Source organism: Hyla sarda, unplaced genomic scaffold (genome assembly GCF_029499605.1).
Source record: "Hyla sarda isolate aHylSar1 unplaced genomic scaffold, aHylSar1.hap1 scaffold_1275, whole genome shotgun sequence".
NCBI classification, from domain to species: domain Eukaryota; kingdom Metazoa; phylum Chordata; class Amphibia; order Anura; family Hylidae; genus Hyla; species Hyla sarda.
Genome location: NW_026607897.1, coordinates 55,366 through 73,089, shown reverse-complemented (window position 1 = coordinate 73,089; position 17,724 = coordinate 55,366). Strand labels below are relative to the sequence as shown.

Here is a 17,724-nt window from a genome sequence, read left to right as displayed (position 1 = left end):
TTTACGTTTTTCTCCTTTTCGCCTCTTTTCTGGGCGTATTATTCTTCTTTTTCTTCTTTTTTTTCGTCTAATGCATACCCCATCAGTGCAGCAATGCTTATTCAATACCGCCAGCAGATGGAGACACTGGGGGATAATTTTCTAAGGATTTATACTGATTTTTCCTGTCTGAATTTGTCGCACAGAAAGTTGCAGGCCAAATATGTGTGACATTTCTGCGACTTTAGCTTCTAGAGCATTTTTACAACATTATACATAGGTGCTGAATACATAAAAAGCGACTGTTCAGCGACAGACAAGTCGCATCGGCTGAAAGTAGGCCAGAATGTCAGTCCATGTTGGAGCAGGTTTAGATACAGTCTAAAGCATAGATCTCAAAGTCTGTGCACAGAATTTAGCAAGGGCCTCGCACCTTCTGATGCATCAGGTAGGTGCACTATAGCATAGCCTAACCCTCTTTACTTTGGTCTATATTGATGCGGGACATAGACAGCCAGCTGATGACCAATCCATTAGTGCAATGGATGGTTTGAAGCATTTGTCTTTGCCTTTGCAATACCACAGAAGCAATGCATGGTCAATGTACAGCAATGACACACCTGTGTGAACAGCCAGGAGACCCCCCCATGTTATGTTACATAGTTACATAGTTAGTACGGTCGAAAAAAGACATATGTCCATCAAGTTCAACCAGGGAATTAAGGGGTAGGGGTGTGGCGCGATATTGGGGAAGGGATGAGATTTTATATTTCTTCATAAGCATTAATCTTATTTTGTCAATTAGGAACATTCAGCACCCACCCGCTATCAAGGCAGCTGCCTATCATGTCATGCCCTACCTGCACAGGTGTGCTGGCTACTCAAATGATCCAATTAAGGAGGCCATTTAGTCAGCAGCAGCAGAAGTCCTGTGCCTGGACGCTCCAACAGCGGCCAGACACAAGCAGAAGCAGCAGAAGCAGCAGCAGCACCACCTTTTGTTTTTTGGCTGCAGCAGCAGCAGCAGCAGCAAGGCCCACAGGGCTGGCTAGCTGGCTAGCCAGCAAGCAGGTAGCAATGAAAGTAGGAATCTTTCTTTTTAACCCTGTAAGGGGGTGGTGCACTGTACCCGAAGATACTGCCATATCGGGTCAATGCATAGGGCGACGGAAGCAAGCTTCGAAATCGGCCCCCGTTCTCAAAAATCCATTTAATATATGGTCCCCAGATAGGGGACGTATCAGATATTAAACTGATAAGAACAGATACTACACTTGATCTTAGCCAAAAGGCCGAGAAGCGATAACCGTGAAAGGGGCGGGCCCAACAAGGTCCCCTTCATGGGCACTATCACTGCTTGCTGTCAGGGAGGCTGCCAGACAATTTTCCATGCACACTCTGGGCTGGGGGGCAGTCAACCACCAGTACACACAGCAGAACCTAAACCCATACCATTATTGCTAAGCAGCAAGACAGGGGCCCATTGCACTCCCACGGGGCCTTTTTAAATGCAATCCATAACCCGGATTTGCCAGGAACCCTTCTTACTCCTCCTACTTGCATGTGACACTGGGCTTAGGATCTGCATAGGAAACACACACACAAGCACACACCTACCTTTGTTGCCTGCAGATGCCTCCTTGGCTGTCCCCAAACGGTATCAAACCAACACCCACGGGAAGCTGTAAGCATAGAGGACATGCCTGCACCCCATTGGACTTACCTGTGTGGGTTAAATCCGGGTTATTTGACAACCTATGGCGGTGATGGTTCTGCTCAGGCAGAGCAGTGCTGATGCTCCTCATAAAGCTGTCGCTGCTGTGAAGGTTCTAGGTGACATCACAATCCCTATGGTTACATACACAACAAAGCTGGGTTGTTGTTGTTTACACTCTGCAAGGCCTGTGGAAGTGAGTGACATCATAGCACTGTAGTTCTGAGGGTTCTAGATGGATGCAACAATCTCCTGTTGCTTCTATGAAGGCCATAATAGACGACATCACCAAACAGCTCCATAGTCACATACACAGCAAAGGAGAGATGTTGTTTACACCTAGTGATGTCAGTGGTATTGAGTGACATCACAGCACAGTGCTAAGGCTCCTGGGCCTGGACACAGCAGCGGCTGCAATATCTCAACGGAGAATACGTTTATATATATGTGTGTGTGTGCGCGTATATATATATATATATATATATATATATATATATATATATATATTTCTCCGCCGAAATCACTTTTAAACCCATTTCCACCTTTTTTTCCCTTCTCTTCCTCTTACTTTTTTTTCACGTTTTTTTACGTTTTTCTCCTTTTCGCCTCTTTTCTGGGCGTATTATTCTTCTTTTTCTTCTTTTTTTTCGTCTAATGCATACCCCATCAGTGCAGCAATGCTTATTCAATACCGCCAGCAGATGGAGACACTGGGGGATAATTTTCTAAGGATTTATACTGATTTTTCCTGTCTGAATTTGTCGCACAGAAAGTTGCAGGCCAAATATGTGTGACATTTCTGCGACTTTAGCTTCTAGAGCATTTTTACAACATTATACATAGGTGCTGAATACATAAAAAGCGACTGTTCAGCGACAGACAAGTCGCATCGGCTGAAAGTAGGCCAGAATGTCAGTCCATGTTGGAGCAGGTTTAGATACAGTCTAAAGCATAGATCTCAAAGTCTGTGCACAGAATTTAGCAAGGGCCTCGCACCTTCTGATGCATCAGGTAGGTGCACTATAGCATAGCCTAACCCTCTGTACTTTGGTCTATATTGATGCGGGACATAGACAGCCAGCTGATGACCAATCCATTAGTGCAATGGATGGCTGGAAGCATTTGTCTTTGCCTTTGCAATACCACAGAAGCAATGCATGGTCAATGTACAGCAATGACACACCTGTGTGAACAGCCAGGAGACCCCCCCATGTTATGTTACATAGTTACATAGTTAGTACGGTCGAAAAAAGACATATGTCCATCAAGTTCAACCAGGGAATTAAGGGGTAGGGGTGTGGCGCGATATTGGGGAAGGGATGAGATTTTATATTTCTTCATAAGCATTAATCTTATTTTGTCAATTAGGAACATTCAGCACCCACCCGCTATCAAGGCAGCTGCCTATCATGTCATGCCCTACCTGCACAGGTGTGCTGGCTACTCAAATGATCCAATTAAGGAGGCCATTTAGTCAGCAGCAGCAGAAGTCCTGTGCCTGGACGCTCCAACAGCGGCCAGACACAAGCAGAAGCAGCAGAAGCAGCAGCAGCACCACCTTTTGTTTTTTGGCTGCAGCAGCAGCAGCAGCAGCAAGGCCCACAGGGCTGGCTAGCTGGCTAGCCAGCAAGCAGGTAGCAATGAAAGTAGGAATCTTTCTTTTTAACCCTGTAAGGGGGTGGTGCACTGTACCCGAAGATACTGCCATATCGGGTCAATGCATAGGGCGACGGAAGCAAGCTTCGAAATCGGCCCCCGTTCTCAAAAATCCATTTAATATATGGTCCCCAGATAGGGGACGTATCAGATATTAAACTGATAAGAACAGATACTACACTTGATCTTAGCCAAAAGGCCGAGAAGCGATAACCGTGAAAGGGGCGGGCCCAACAAGGTCCCCTTCATGGGCACTATCACTGCTTGCTGTCAGGGAGGCTGCCAGACAATTTTCCATGCACACTCTGGGCTGGGGGGCAGTCAACCACCAGTACACACAGCAGAACCTAAACCCATACCATTATTGCTAAGCAGCAAGACAGGGGCCCATTGCACTCCCACGGGGCCTTTTTAAATGCAATCCATAACCCGGATTTGCCAGGAACCCTTCTTACTCCTCCTACTTGCATGTGACACTGGGCTTAGGATCTGCATAGGAAACACACACACAAGCACACACCTACCTTTGTTGCCTGCAGATGCCTCCTTGGCTGTCCCCAAACGGTATCAAACCAACACCCACGGGAAGCTGTAAGCATAGAGGACATGCCTGCACCCCATTGGACTTACCTGTGTGGGTTAAATCCGGGTTATTTGACAACCTATGGCGGTGATGGTTCTGCTCAGGCAGAGCAGTGCTGATGCTCCTCATAAAGCTGTCGCTGCTGTGAAGGTTCTAGGTGACATCACAATCCCTATGGTTACATACACAACAAAGCTGGGTTGTTGTTGTTTACACTCTGCAAGGCCTGTGGAAGTGAGTGACATCATAGCACTGTAGTTCTGAGGGTTCTAGATGGATGCAACAATCTCCTGTTGCTTCTATGAAGGCCATAATAGACGACATCACCAAACAGCTCCATAGTCACATACACAGCAAAGGAGAGATGTTGTTTACACCTAGTGATGTCAGTGGTATTGAGTGACATCACAGCACAGTGCTAAGGCTCCTGGGCCTGGACACAGCAGCGGCTGCAATATCTCAACGGAGAATACGTTTATATATATGTGTGTGTGTGCGCGTATATATATATATATATATATATATATATATATATATATATATTTCTCCGCCGAAATCACTTTTAAACCCATTTCCACCTTTTTTTCCCTTCTCTTCCTCTTACTTTTTTTTCACGTTTTTTTACGTTTTTCTCCTTTTCGCCTCTTTTCTGGGCGTATTATTCTTCTTTTTCTTCTTTTTTTTCGTCTAATGCATACCCCATCAGTGCAGCAATGCTTATTCAATACCGCCAGCAGATGGAGACACTGGGGGATAATTTTCTAAGGATTTATACTGATTTTTCCTGTCTGAATTTGTCGCACAGAAAGTTGCAGGCCAAATATGTGTGACATTTCTGCGACTTTAGCTTCTAGAGCATTTTTACAACATTATACATAGGTGCTGAATACATAAAAAGCGACTGTTCAGCGACAGACAAGTCGCATCGGCTGAAAGTAGGCCAGAATGTCAGTCCATGTTGGAGCAGGTTTAGATACAGTCTAAAGCATAGATCTCAAAGTCTGTGCACAGAATTTAGCAAGGGCCTCGCACCTTCTGATGCATCAGGTAGGTGCACTATAGCATAGCCTAACCCTCTGTACTTTGGTCTATATTGATGCGGGACATAGACAGCCAGCTGATGACCAATCCATTAGTGCAATGGATGGCTGGAAGCATTTGTCTTTGCCTTTGCAATACCACAGAAGCAATGCATGGTCAATGTACAGCAATGACACACCTGTGTGAACAGCCAGGAGACCCCCCCATGTTATGTTACATAGTTACATAGTTAGTACGGTCGAAAAAAGACATATGTCCATCAAGTTCAACCAGGGAATTAAGGGGTAGGGGTGTGGCGCGATATTGGGGAAGGGATGAGATTTTATATTTCTTCATAAGCATTAATCTTATTTTGTCAATTAGGAACATTCAGCACCCACCCGCTATCAAGGCAGCTGCCTATCATGTCATGCCCTACCTGCACAGGTGTGCTGGCTACTCAAATGATCCAATTAAGGAGGCCATTTAGTCAGCAGCAGCAGAAGTCCTGTGCCTGGACGCTCCAACAGCGGCCAGACACAAGCAGAAGCAGCAGAAGCAGCAGCAGCACCACCTTTTGTTTTTTGGCTGCAGCAGCAGCAGCAGCAGCAAGGCCCACAGGGCTGGCTAGCTGGCTAGCCAGCAAGCAGGTAGCAATGAAAGTAGGAATCTTTCTTTTTAACCCTGTAAGGGGGTGGTGCACTGTACCCGAAGATACTGCCATATCGGGTCAATGCATAGGGCGACGGAAGCAAGCTTCGAAATCGGCCCCCGTTCTCAAAAATCCATTTAATATATGGTCCCCAGATAGGGGACGTATCAGATGTTAAACTGATAAGAACAGATACTACACTTAATCTTAGCCAAAAGGCCGAGAAGCGATAACCGTGAAAGGGGCGGGCCCAACAAGGTCCCCTTCATGGGCACTATCACTGCTTGCTGTCAGGGAGGCTGCCAGACAATTTTCCATGCACACTCTGGGCTGGGGGGCAGTCAACCACCAGTACACACAGCAGAACCTAAACCCATACCATTATTGCTAAGCAGCAAGACAGGGGCCCATTGCACTCCCACGGGGCCTTTTTAAATGCAATCCATAACCCGGATTTGCCAGGAACCCTTCTTACTCCTCCTACTTGCATGTGACACTGGGCTTAGGATCTGCATAGGAAACACACACACAAGCACACACCTACCTTTGTTGCCTGCAGATGCCTCCTTGGCTGTCCCCAAACGGTATCAAACCAACACCCACGGGAAGCTGTAAGCATAGAGGACATGCCTGCACCCCATTGGACTTACCTGTGTGGGTTAAATCCGGGTTATTTGACAACCTATGGCGGTGATGGTTCTGCTCAGGCAGAGCAGTGCTGATGCTCCTCATAAAGCTGTCGCTGCTGTGAAGGTTCTAGGTGACATCACAATCCCTATGGTTACATACACAACAAAGCTGGGTTGTTGTTGTTTACACTCTGCAAGGCCTGTGGAAGTGAGTGACATCATAGCACTGTAGTTCTGAGGGTTCTAGATGGATGCAACAATCTCCTGTTGCTTCTATGAAGGCCATAATAGACGACATCACCAAACAGCTCCATAGTCACATACACAGCAAAGGAGAGATGTTGTTTACACCTAGTGATGTCAGTGGTATTGAGTGACATCACAGCACAGTGCTAAGGCTCCTGGGCCTGGACACAGCAGCGGCTGCAATATCTCAACGGAGAATACGTTTATATATATGTGTGTGTGTGCGCGTATATATATATATATATATATATATATATATATATATATATATATTTCTCCGCCGAAATCACTTTTAAACCCATTTCCACCTTTTTTTCCCTTCTCTTCCTCTTACTTTTTTTTCACGTTTTTTTACGTTTTTCTCCTTTTCGCCTCTTTTCTGGGCGTATTATTCTTCTTTTTCTTCTTTTTTTTCGTCTAATGCATACCCCATCAGTGCAGCAATGCTTATTCAATACCGCCAGCAGATGGAGACACTGGGGGATAATTTTCTAAGGATTTATACTGATTTTTCCTGTCTGAATTTGTCGCACAGAAAGTTGCAGGCCAAATATGTGTGACATTTCTGCGACTTTAGCTTCTAGAGCATTTTTACAACATTATACATAGGTGCTGAATACATAAAAAGCGACTGTTCAGCGACAGACAAGTCGCATCGGCTGAAAGTAGGCCAGAATGTCAGTCCATGTTGGAGCAGGTTTAGATACAGTCTAAAGCATAGATCTCAAAGTCTGTGCACAGAATTTAGCAAGGGCCTCGCACCTTCTGATGCATCAGGTAGGTGCACTATAGCATAGCCTAACCCTCTGTACTTTGGTCTATATTGATGCGGGACATAGACAGCCAGCTGATGACCAATCCATTAGTGCAATGGATGGCTGGAAGCATTTGTCTTTGCCTTTGCAATACCACAGAAGCAATGCATGGTCAATGTACAGCAATGACACACCTGTGTGAACAGCCAGGAGACCCCCCCATGTTATGTTACATAGTTACATAGTTAGTACGGTCGAAAAAAGACATATGTCCATCAAGTTCAACCAGGGAATTAAGGGGTAGGGGTGTGGCGCGATATTGGGGAAGGGATGAGATTTTATATTTCTTCATAAGCATTAATCTTATTTTGTCAATTAGGAACATTCAGCACCCACCCGCTATCAAGGCAGCTGCCTATCATGTCATGCCCTACCTGCACAGGTGTGCTGGCTACTCAAATGATCCAATTAAGGAGGCCATTTAGTCAGCAGCAGCAGAAGTCCTGTGCCTGGACGCTCCAACAGCGGCCAGACACAAGCAGAAGCAGCAGAAGCAGCAGAAGCAGCAGCAGCACCACCTTTTGTTTTTTGGCTGCAGCAGCAGCAGCAGCAGCAGCAAGGCCCACAGGGCTGGCTAGCTGGCTAGCCAGCAAGCAGGTAGCAATGAAAGTAGGAATCTTTCTTTTTAACCCTGTAAGGGGGTGGTGCACTGTACCCGAAGATACTGCCATATCGGGTCAATGCATAGGGCGACGGAAGCAAGCTTCGAAATCGGCCCCCGTTCTCAAAAATCCATTTAATATATGGTCCCCAGATAGGGGACGTATCAGATGTTAAACTGATAAGAACAGATACTACACTTGATCTTAGCCAAAAGGCCGAGAAGCGATAACCGTGAAAGGGGCGGGCCCAACAAGGTCCCCTTCATGGGCACTATCACTGCTTGCTGTCAGGGAGGCTGCCAGACAATTTTCCATGCACACTCTGGGCTGGGGGGCAGTCAACCACCAGTACACACAGCAGAACCTAAACCCATACCATTATTGCTAAGCAGCAAGACAGGGGCCCATTGCACTCCCACGGGGCCTTTTTAAATGCAATCCATAACCCGGATTTGCCAGGAACCCTTCTTACTCCTCCTACTTGCATGTGACACTGGGCTTAGGATCTGCATAGGAAACACACACACAAGCACACACCTACCTTTGTTGCCTGCAGATGCCTCCTTGGCTGTCCCCAAACGGTATCAAACCAACACCCACGGGAAGCTGTAAGCATAGAGGACATGCCTGCACCCCATTGGACTTACCTGTGTGGGTTAAATCCGGGTTATTTGACAACCTATGGCGGTGATGGTTCTGCTCAGGCAGAGCAGTGCTGATGCTCCTCATAAAGCTGTCGCTGCTGTGAAGGTTCTAGGTGACATCACAATCCCTATGGTTACATACACAACAAAGCTGGGTTGTTGTTGTTTACACTCTGCAAGGCCTGTGGAAGTGAGTGACATCATAGCACTGTAGTTCTGAGGGTTCTAGATGGATGCAACAATCTCCTGTTGCTTCTATGAAGGCCATAATAGACGACATCACCAAACAGCTCCATAGTCACATACACAGCAAAGGAGAGATGTTGTTTACACCTAGTGATGTCAGTGGTATTGAGTGACATCACAGCACAGTGCTAAGGCTCCTGGGCCTGGACACAGCAGCGGCTGCAATATCTCAACGGAGAATACGTTTATATATATGTGTGTGTGTGCGCGTATATATATATATATATATATATATATATATATATATATATATATATATATATATTTCTCCGCCGAAATCACTTTTAAACCCATTTCCACCTTTTTTTCCCTTCTCTTCCTCTTACTTTTTTTTCACGTTTTTTTACGTTTTTCTCCTTTTCGCCTCTTTTCTGGGCGTATTATTCTTCTTTTTCTTCTTTTTTTTCGTCTAATGCATACCCCATCAGTGCAGCAATGCTTATTCAATACCGCCAGCAGATGGAGACACTGGGGGATAATTTTCTAAGGATTTATACTGATTTTTCCTGTCTGAATTTGTCGCACAGAAAGTTGCAGGCCAAATATGTGTGACATTTCTGCGACTTTAGCTTCTAGAGCATTTTTACAACATTATACATAGGTGCTGAATACATAAAAAGCGACTGTTCAGCGACAGACAAGTTGCATCGGCTGAAAGTAGGCCAGAATGTCAGTCCATGTTGGAGCAGGTTTAGATACAGTCTAAAGCATAGATCTCAAAGTCTGTGCACAGAATTTAGCAAGGGCCTCGCACCTTCTGATGCATCAGGTAGGTGCACTATAGCATAGCCTAACCCTCTGTACTTTGGTCTATATTGATGCGGGACATAGACAGCCAGCTGATGACCAATCCATTAGTGCAATGGATGGCTGGAAGCATTTGTCTTTGCCTTTGCAATACCACAGAAGCAATGCATGGTCAATGTACAGCAATGACACACCTGTGTGAACAGCCAGGAGACCCCCCCATGTTATGTTACATAGTTACATAGTTAGTACGGTCGAAAAAAGACATATGTCCATCAAGTTCAACCAGGGAATTAAGGGGTAGGGGTGTGGCGCGATATTGGGGAAGGGATGAGATTTTATATTTCTTCATAAGCATTAATCTTATTTTGTCAATTAGGAACATTCAGCACCCACCCGCTATCAAGGCAGCTGCCTATCATGTCATGCCCTACCTGCACAGGTGTGCTGGCTACTCAAATGATCCAATTAAGGAGGCCATTTAGTCAGCAGCAGCAGAAGTCCTGTGCCTGGACGCTCCAACAGCGGCCAGACACAAGCAGAAGCAGCAGAAGCAGCAGCAGCACCACCTTTTGTTTTTTGGCTGCAGCAGCAGCAGCAGCAGCAAGGCCCACAGGGCTGGCTAGCTGGCTAGCCAGCAAGCAGGTAGCAATGAAAGTAGGAATCTTTCTTTTTAACCCTGTAAGGGGGTGGTGCACTGTACCCGAAGATACTGCCATATCGGGTCAATGCATAGGGCGACGGAAGCAAGCTTCGAAATCGGCCCCCGTTCTCAAAAATCCATTTAATATATGGTCCCCAGATAGGGGACGTATCAGATGTTAAACTGATAAGAACAGATACTACACTTGATCTTAGCCAAAAGGCCGAGAAGCGATAACCGTGAAAGGGGCGGGCCCAACAAGGTCCCCTTCATGGGCACTATCACTGCTTGCTGTCAGGGAGGCTGCCAGACAATTTTCCATGCACACTCTGGGCTGGGGGGCAGTCAACCACCAGTACACACAGCAGAACCTAAACCCATACCATTATTGCTAAGCAGCAAGACAGGGGCCCATTGCACTCCCACGGGGCCTTTTTAAATGCAATCCATAACCCGGATTTGCCAGGAACCCTTCTTACTCCTCCTACTTGCATGTGACACTGGGCTTAGGATCTGCATAGGAAACACACACACAAGCACACACCTACCTTTGTTGCCTGCAGATGCCTCCTTGGCTGTCCCCAAACGGTATCAAACCAACACCCACGGGAAGCTGTAAGCATAGAGGACATGCCTGCACCCCATTGGACTTACCTGTGTGGGTTAAATCCGGGTTATTTGACAACCTATGGCGGTGATGGTTCTGCTCAGGCAGAGCAGTGCTGATGCTCCTCATAAAGCTGTCGCTGCTGTGAAGGTTCTAGGTGACATCACAATCCCTATGGTTACATACACAACAAAGCTGGGTTGTTGTTGTTTACACTCTGCAAGGCCTGTGGAAGTGAGTGACATCATAGCACTGTAGTTCTGAGGGTTCTAGATGGATGCAACAATCTCCTGTTGCTTCTATGAAGGCCATAATAGACGACATCACCAAACAGCTCCATAGTCACATACACAGCAAAGGAGAGATGTTGTTTACACCTAGTGATGTCAGTGGTATTGAGTGACATCACAGCACAGTGCTAAGGCTCCTGGGCCTGGACACAGCAGCGGCTGCAATATCTCAACGGAGAATACGTTTATATATATGTGTGTGTGTGCGCGTATATATATATATATATATATATATATATATATATATATATATATTTCTCCGCCGAAATCACTTTTAAACCCATTTCCACCTTTTTTTCCCTTCTCTTCCTCTTACTTTTTTTTCACGTTTTTTTACGTTTTTCTCCTTTTCGCCTCTTTTCTGGGCGTATTATTCTTCTTTTTCTTCTTTTTTTTCGTCTAATGCATACCCCATCAGTGCAGCAATGCTTATTCAATACCGCCAGCAGATGGAGACACTGGGGGATAATTTTCTAAGGATTTATACTGATTTTTCCTGTCTGAATTTGTCGCACAGAAAGTTGCAGGCCAAATATGTGTGACATTTCTGCGACTTTAGCTTCTAGAGCATTTTTACAACATTATACATAGGTGCTGAATACATAAAAAGCGACTGTTCAGCGACAGACAAGTTGCATCGGCTGAAAGTAGGCCAGAATGTCAGTCCATGTTGGAGCAGGTTTAGATACAGTCTAAAGCATAGATCTCAAAGTCTGTGCACAGAATTTAGCAAGGGCCTCGCACCTTCTGATGCATCAGGTAGGTGCACTATAGCATAGCCTAACCCTCTGTACTTTGGTCTATATTGATGCGGGACATAGACAGCCAGCTGATGACCAATCCATTAGTGCAATGGATGGCTGGAAGCATTTGTCTTTGCCTTTGCAATACCACAGAAGCAATGCATGGTCAATGTACAGCAATGACACACCTGTGTGAACAGCCAGGAGACCCCCCCATGTTATGTTACATAGTTACATAGTTAGTACGGTCGAAAAAAGACATATGTCCATCAAGTTCAACCAGGGAATTAAGGGGTAGGGGTGTGGCGCGATATTGGGGAAGGGATGAGATTTTATATTTCTTCATAAGCATTAATCTTATTTTGTCAATTAGGAACATTCAGCACCCACCCGCTATCAAGGCAGCTGCCTATCATGTCATGCCCTACCTGCACAGGTGTGCTGGCTACTCAAATGATCCAATTAAGGAGGCCATTTAGTCAGCAGCAGCAGAAGTCCTGTGCCTGGACGCTCCAACAGCGGCCAGACACAAGCAGAAGCAGCAGAAGCAGCAGCAGCACCACCTTTTGTTTTTTGGCTGCAGCAGCAGCAGCAGCAAGGCCCACAGGGCTGGCTAGCTGGCTAGCCAGCAAGCAGGTAGCAATGAAAGTAGGAATCTTTCTTTTTAACCCTGTAAGGGGGTGGTGCACTGTACCCGAAGATACTGCCATATCGGGTCAATGCATAGGGCGACGGAAGCAAGCTTCGAAATCGGCCCCCGTTCTCAAAAATCCATTTAATATATGGTCCCCAGATACGGGACGTATCAGATATTAAACTGATAAGAACAGATACTACACTTGATCTTAGCCAAAAGGCCGAGAAGCGATAACCGTGAAAGGGGCGGGCCCAACAAGGTCCCCTTCATGGGCACTATCACTGCTTGCTGTCAGGGAGGCTGCCAGACAATTTTCCATGCACACTCTGGGCTGGGGGGCAGTCAACCACCAGTACACACAGCAGAACCTAAACCCATACCATTATTGCTAAGCAGCAAGACAGGGGCCCATTGCACTCCCACGGGGCCTTTTTAAATGCAATCCATAACCCGGATTTGCCAGGAACCCTTCTTACTCCTCCTACTTGCATGTGACACTGGGCTTAGGATCTGCATAGGAAACACACACACAAGCACACACCTACCTTTGTTGCCTGCAGATGCCTCCTTGGCTGTCCCCAAACGGTATCAAACCAACACCCACGGGAAGCTGTAAGCATAGAGGACATGCCTGCACCCCATTGGACTTACCTGTGTGGGTTAAATCCGGGTTATTTGACAACCTATGGCGGTGATGGTTCTGCTCAGGCAGAGCAGTGCTGATGCTCCTCATAAAGCTGTCGCTGCTGTGAAGGTTCTAGGTGACATCACAATCCCTATGGTTACATACACAACAAAGCTGGGTTGTTGTTGTTTACACTCTGCAAGGCCTGTGGAAGTGAGTGACATCATAGCACTGTAGTTCTGAGGGTTCTAGATGGATGCAACAATCTCCTGTTGCTTCTATGAAGGCCATAATAGACGACATCACCAAACAGCTCCATAGTCACATACACAGCAAAGGAGAGATGTTGTTTACACCTAGTGATGTCAGTGGTATTGAGTGACATCACAGCACAGTGCTAAGGCTCCTGGGCCTGGACACAGCAGCGGCTGCAATATCTCAACGGAGAATACGTTTATATATATGTGTGTGTGTGCGCGTATATATATATATATATATATATATATATATATATTTCTCCGCCGAAATCACTTTTAAACCCATTTCCACCTTTTTTTCCCTTCTCTTCCTCTTACTTTTTTTTCACGTTTTTTTACGTTTTTCTCCTTTTCGCCTCTTTTCTGGGCGTATTATTCTTCTTTTTCTTCTTTTTTTTCGTCTAATGCATACCCCATCAGTGCAGCAATGCTTATTCAATACCGCCAGCAGATGGAGACACTGGGGGATAATTTTCTAAGGATTTATACTGATTTTTCCTGTCTGAATTTGTCGCACAGAAAGTTGCAGGCCAAATATGTGTGACATTTCTGCGACTTTAGCTTCTAGAGCATTTTTACAACATTATACATAGGTGCTGAATACATAAAAAGCGACTGTTCAGCGACAGACAAGTCGCATCGGCTGAAAGTAGGCCAGAATGTCAGTCCATGTTGGAGCAGGTTTAGATACAGTCTAAAGCATAGATCTCAAAGTCTGTGCACAGAATTTAGCAAGGGCCTCGCACCTTCTGATGCATCAGGTAGGTGCACTATAGCATAGCCTAACCCTCTGTACTTTGGTCTATATTGATGCGGGACATAGACAGCCAGCTGATGACCAATCCATTAGTGCAATGGATGGCTGGAAGCATTTGTCTTTGCCTTTGCAATACCACAGAAGCAATGCATGGTCAATGTACAGCAATGACACACCTGTGTGAACAGCCAGGAGACCCCCCCATGTTATGTTACATAGTTACATAGTTAGTACGGTCGAAAAAAGACATATGTCCATCAAGTTCAACCAGGGAATTAAGGGGTAGGGGTGTGGCGCGATATTGGGGAAGGGATGAGATTTTATATTTCTTCATAAGCATTAATCTTATTTTGTCAATTAGGAACATTCAGCACCCACCCGCTATCAAGGCAGCTGCCTATCATGTCATGCCCTACCTGCACAGGTGTGCTGGCTACTCAAATGATCCAATTAAGGAGGCCATTTAGTCAGCAGCAGCAGAAGTCCTGTGCCTGGACGCTCCAACAGCGGCCAGACACAAGCAGAAGCAGCAGAAGCAGCAGCAGCACCACCTTTTGTTTTTTGGCTGCAGCAGCAGCAGCAGCAGCAAGGCCCACAGGGCTGGCTAGCTGGCTAGCCAGCAAGCAGGTAGCAATGAAAGTAGGAATCTTTCTTTTTAACCCTGTAAGGGGGTGGTGCACTGTACCCGAAGATACTGCCATATCGGGTCAATGCATAGGGCGACGGAAGCAAGCTTCGAAATCGGCCCCCGTTCTCAAAAATCCATTTAATATATGGTCCCCAGATAGGGGACGTATCAGATATTAAACTGATAAGAACAGATACTACACTTGATCTTAGCCAAAAGGCCGAGAAGCGATAACCGTGAAAGGGGCGGGCCCAACAAGGTCCCCTTCATGGGCACTATCACTGCTTGCTGTCAGGGAGGCTGCCAGACAATTTTCCATGCACACTCTGGGCTGGGGGGCAGTCAACCACCAGTACACACAGCAGAACCTAAACCCATACCATTATTGCTAAGCAGCAAGACAGGGGCCCATTGCACTCCCACGGGGCCTTTTTAAATGCAATCCATAACCCGGATTTGCCAGGAACCCTTCTTACTCCTCCTACTTGCATGTGACACTGGGCTTAGGATCTGCATAGGAAACACACACACAAGCACACACCTACCTTTGTTGCCTGCAGATGCCTCCTTGGCTGTCCCCAAACGGTATCAAACCAACACCCACGGGAAGCTGTAAGCATAGAGGACATGCCTGCACCCCATTGGACTTACCTGTGTGGGTTAAATCCGGGTTATTTGACAACCTATGGCGGTGATGGTTCTGCTCAGGCAGAGCAGTGCTGATGCTCCTCATAAAGCTGTCGCTGCTGTGAAGGTTCTAGGTGACATCACAATCCCTATGGTTACATACACAACAAAGCTGGGTTGTTGTTGTTTACACTCTGCAAGGCCTGTGGAAGTGAGTGACATCATAGCACTGTAGTTCTGAGGGTTCTAGATGGATGCAACAATCTCCTGTTGCTTCTATGAAGGCCATAATAGACGACATCACCAAACAGCTCCATAGTCACATACACAGCAAAGGAGAGATGTTGTTTACACCTAGTGATGTCAGTGGTATTGAGTGACATCACAGCACAGTGCTAAGGCTCCTGGGCCTGGACACAGCAGCGGCTGCAATATCTCAACGGAGAATACGTTTATATATATGTGTGTGTGTGCGCGTATATATATATATATATATATATATATATATATATATATATATATATATTTCTCCGCCGAAATCACTTTTAAACCCATTTCCACCTTTTTTTCCCTTCTCTTCCTCTTACTTTTTTTTCACGTTTTTTTACGTTTTTCTCCTTTTCGCCTCTTTTCTGGGCGTATTATTCTTCTTTTTCTTCTTTTTTTTCGTCTAATGCATACCCCATCAGTGCAGCAATGCTTATTCAATACCGCCAGCAGATGGAGACACTGGGGGATAATTTTCTAAGGATTTATACTGATTTTTCCTGTCTGAATTTGTCGCACAGAAAGTTGCAGGCCAAATATGTGTGACATTTCTGCGACTTTAGCTTCTAGAGCATTTTTACAACATTATACATAGGTGCTGAATACATAAAAAGCGACTGTTCAGCGACAGACAAGTTGCATCGGCTGAAAGTAGGCCAGAATGTCAGTCCATGTTGGAGCAGGTTTAGATACAGTCTAAAGCATAGATCTCAAAGTCTGTGCACAGAATTTAGCAAGGGCCTCGCACCTTCTGATGCATCAGGTAGGTGCACTATAGCATAGCCTAACCCTCTGTACTTTGGTCTATATTGATGCGGGACATAGACAGCCAGCTGATGACCAATCCATTAGTGCAATGGATGGCTGGAAGCATTTGTCTTTGCCTTTGCAATACCACAGAAGCAATGCATGGTCAATGTACAGCAATGACACACCTGTGTGAACAGCCAGGAGACCCCCCCATGTTATGTTACATAGTTACATAGTTAGTACGGTCGAAAAAAGACATATGTCCATCAAGTTCAACCAGGGAATTAAGGGGTAGGGGTGTGGCGCGATATTGGGGAAGGGATGAGATTTTATATTTCTTCATAAGCATTAATCTTATTTTGTCAATTAGGAACATTCAGCACCCACCCGCTATCAAGGCAGCTGCCTATCATGTCATGCCCTACCTGCACAGGTGTGCTGGCTACTCAAATGATCCAATTAAGGAGGCCATTTAGTCAGCAGCAGCAGAAGTCCTGTGCCTGGACGCTCCAACAGCGGCCAGACACAAGCAGAAGCAGCAGAAGCAGCAGCAGCACCACCTTTTGTTTTTTGGCTGCAGCAGCAGCAGCAGCAAGGCCCACAGGGCTGGCTAGCTGGCTAGCCAGCAAGCAGGTAGCAATGAAAGTAGGAATCTTTCTTTTTAACCCTGTAAGGGGGTGGTGCACTGTACCCGAAGATACTGCCATATCGGGTCAATGCATAGGGCGACGGAAGCAAGCTTCGAAATCGGCCCCCGTTCTCAAAAATCCATTTAATATATGGTCCCCAGATACGGGACGTATCAGATATTAAACTGATAAGAACAGATACTACACTTGATCTTAGCCAAAAGGCCGAGAAGCGATAACCGTGAAAGGGGCGGGCCCAACAAGGTCCCCTTCATGGGCACTATCACTGCTTGCTGTCAGGGAGGCTGCCAGACAATTTTCCATGCACACTCTGGGCTGGGGGGCAGTCAACCACCAGTACACACAGCAGAACCTAAACCCATACCATTATTGCTAAGCAGCAAGACAGGGGCCCATTGCACTCCCACGGGGCCTTTTTAAATGCAATCCATAACCCGGATTTGCCAGGAACCCTTCTTACTCCTCCTACTTGCATGTGACACTGGGCTTAGGATCTGCATAGGAAACACACACACAAGCACACACCTACCTTTGTTGCCTGCAGATGCCTCCTTGGCTGTCCCCAAACGGTATCAAACCAACACCCACGGGAAGCTGTAAGCATAGAGGACATGCCTGCACCCCATTGGACTTACCTGTGTGGGTTAAATCCGGGTTATTTGACAACCTATGGCGGTGATGGTTCTGCTCAGGCAGAGCAGTGCTGATGC

General features: G+C 46.1%; 8 non-coding genes across 8 annotated transcripts; all 8 read right to left on the bottom strand.

Moving 5' to 3' along the window:
• Positions 1 to 1,092: 1,092 nt before the first annotated feature.
• Positions 1,093 to 1,283, bottom strand: LOC130304459 (U2 spliceosomal RNA). The gene has a single exon (XR_008854228.1). It is a non-coding gene; the product is annotated as a U2 spliceosomal RNA (small nuclear RNA).
• A 2,086-nt stretch (positions 1,284 to 3,369) lies between these two features.
• Positions 3,370 to 3,560, bottom strand: LOC130304458 (U2 spliceosomal RNA). The gene has a single exon (XR_008854227.1). It is a non-coding gene; the product is annotated as a U2 spliceosomal RNA (small nuclear RNA).
• A 2,084-nt stretch (positions 3,561 to 5,644) lies between these two features.
• LOC130304478 (U2 spliceosomal RNA) lies at positions 5,645 to 5,835 on the bottom strand. The gene has a single exon (XR_008854246.1). It is a non-coding gene; the product is annotated as a U2 spliceosomal RNA (small nuclear RNA).
• Positions 5,836 to 7,933: 2,098 nt separating this feature from the next.
• LOC130304475 (U2 spliceosomal RNA) lies at positions 7,934 to 8,124 on the bottom strand. The gene has a single exon (XR_008854243.1). It is a non-coding gene; the product is annotated as a U2 spliceosomal RNA (small nuclear RNA).
• A 2,096-nt stretch (positions 8,125 to 10,220) lies between these two features.
• On the bottom strand, positions 10,221 to 10,411 carry LOC130304474 (U2 spliceosomal RNA). Its single transcript, XR_008854242.1, has one exon. It is a non-coding gene; the product is annotated as a U2 spliceosomal RNA (small nuclear RNA).
• Positions 10,412 to 12,494: 2,083 nt separating this feature from the next.
• On the bottom strand, positions 12,495 to 12,685 carry LOC130304481 (U2 spliceosomal RNA). Its single transcript, XR_008854249.1, has one exon. It is a non-coding gene; the product is annotated as a U2 spliceosomal RNA (small nuclear RNA).
• Positions 12,686 to 14,761: 2,076 nt separating this feature from the next.
• LOC130304457 (U2 spliceosomal RNA) lies at positions 14,762 to 14,952 on the bottom strand. The gene has a single exon (XR_008854226.1). It is a non-coding gene; the product is annotated as a U2 spliceosomal RNA (small nuclear RNA).
• A 2,087-nt stretch (positions 14,953 to 17,039) lies between these two features.
• On the bottom strand, positions 17,040 to 17,230 carry LOC130304480 (U2 spliceosomal RNA). Its single transcript, XR_008854248.1, has one exon. It is a non-coding gene; the product is annotated as a U2 spliceosomal RNA (small nuclear RNA).
• Positions 17,231 to 17,724: the final 494 nt, after the last annotated feature.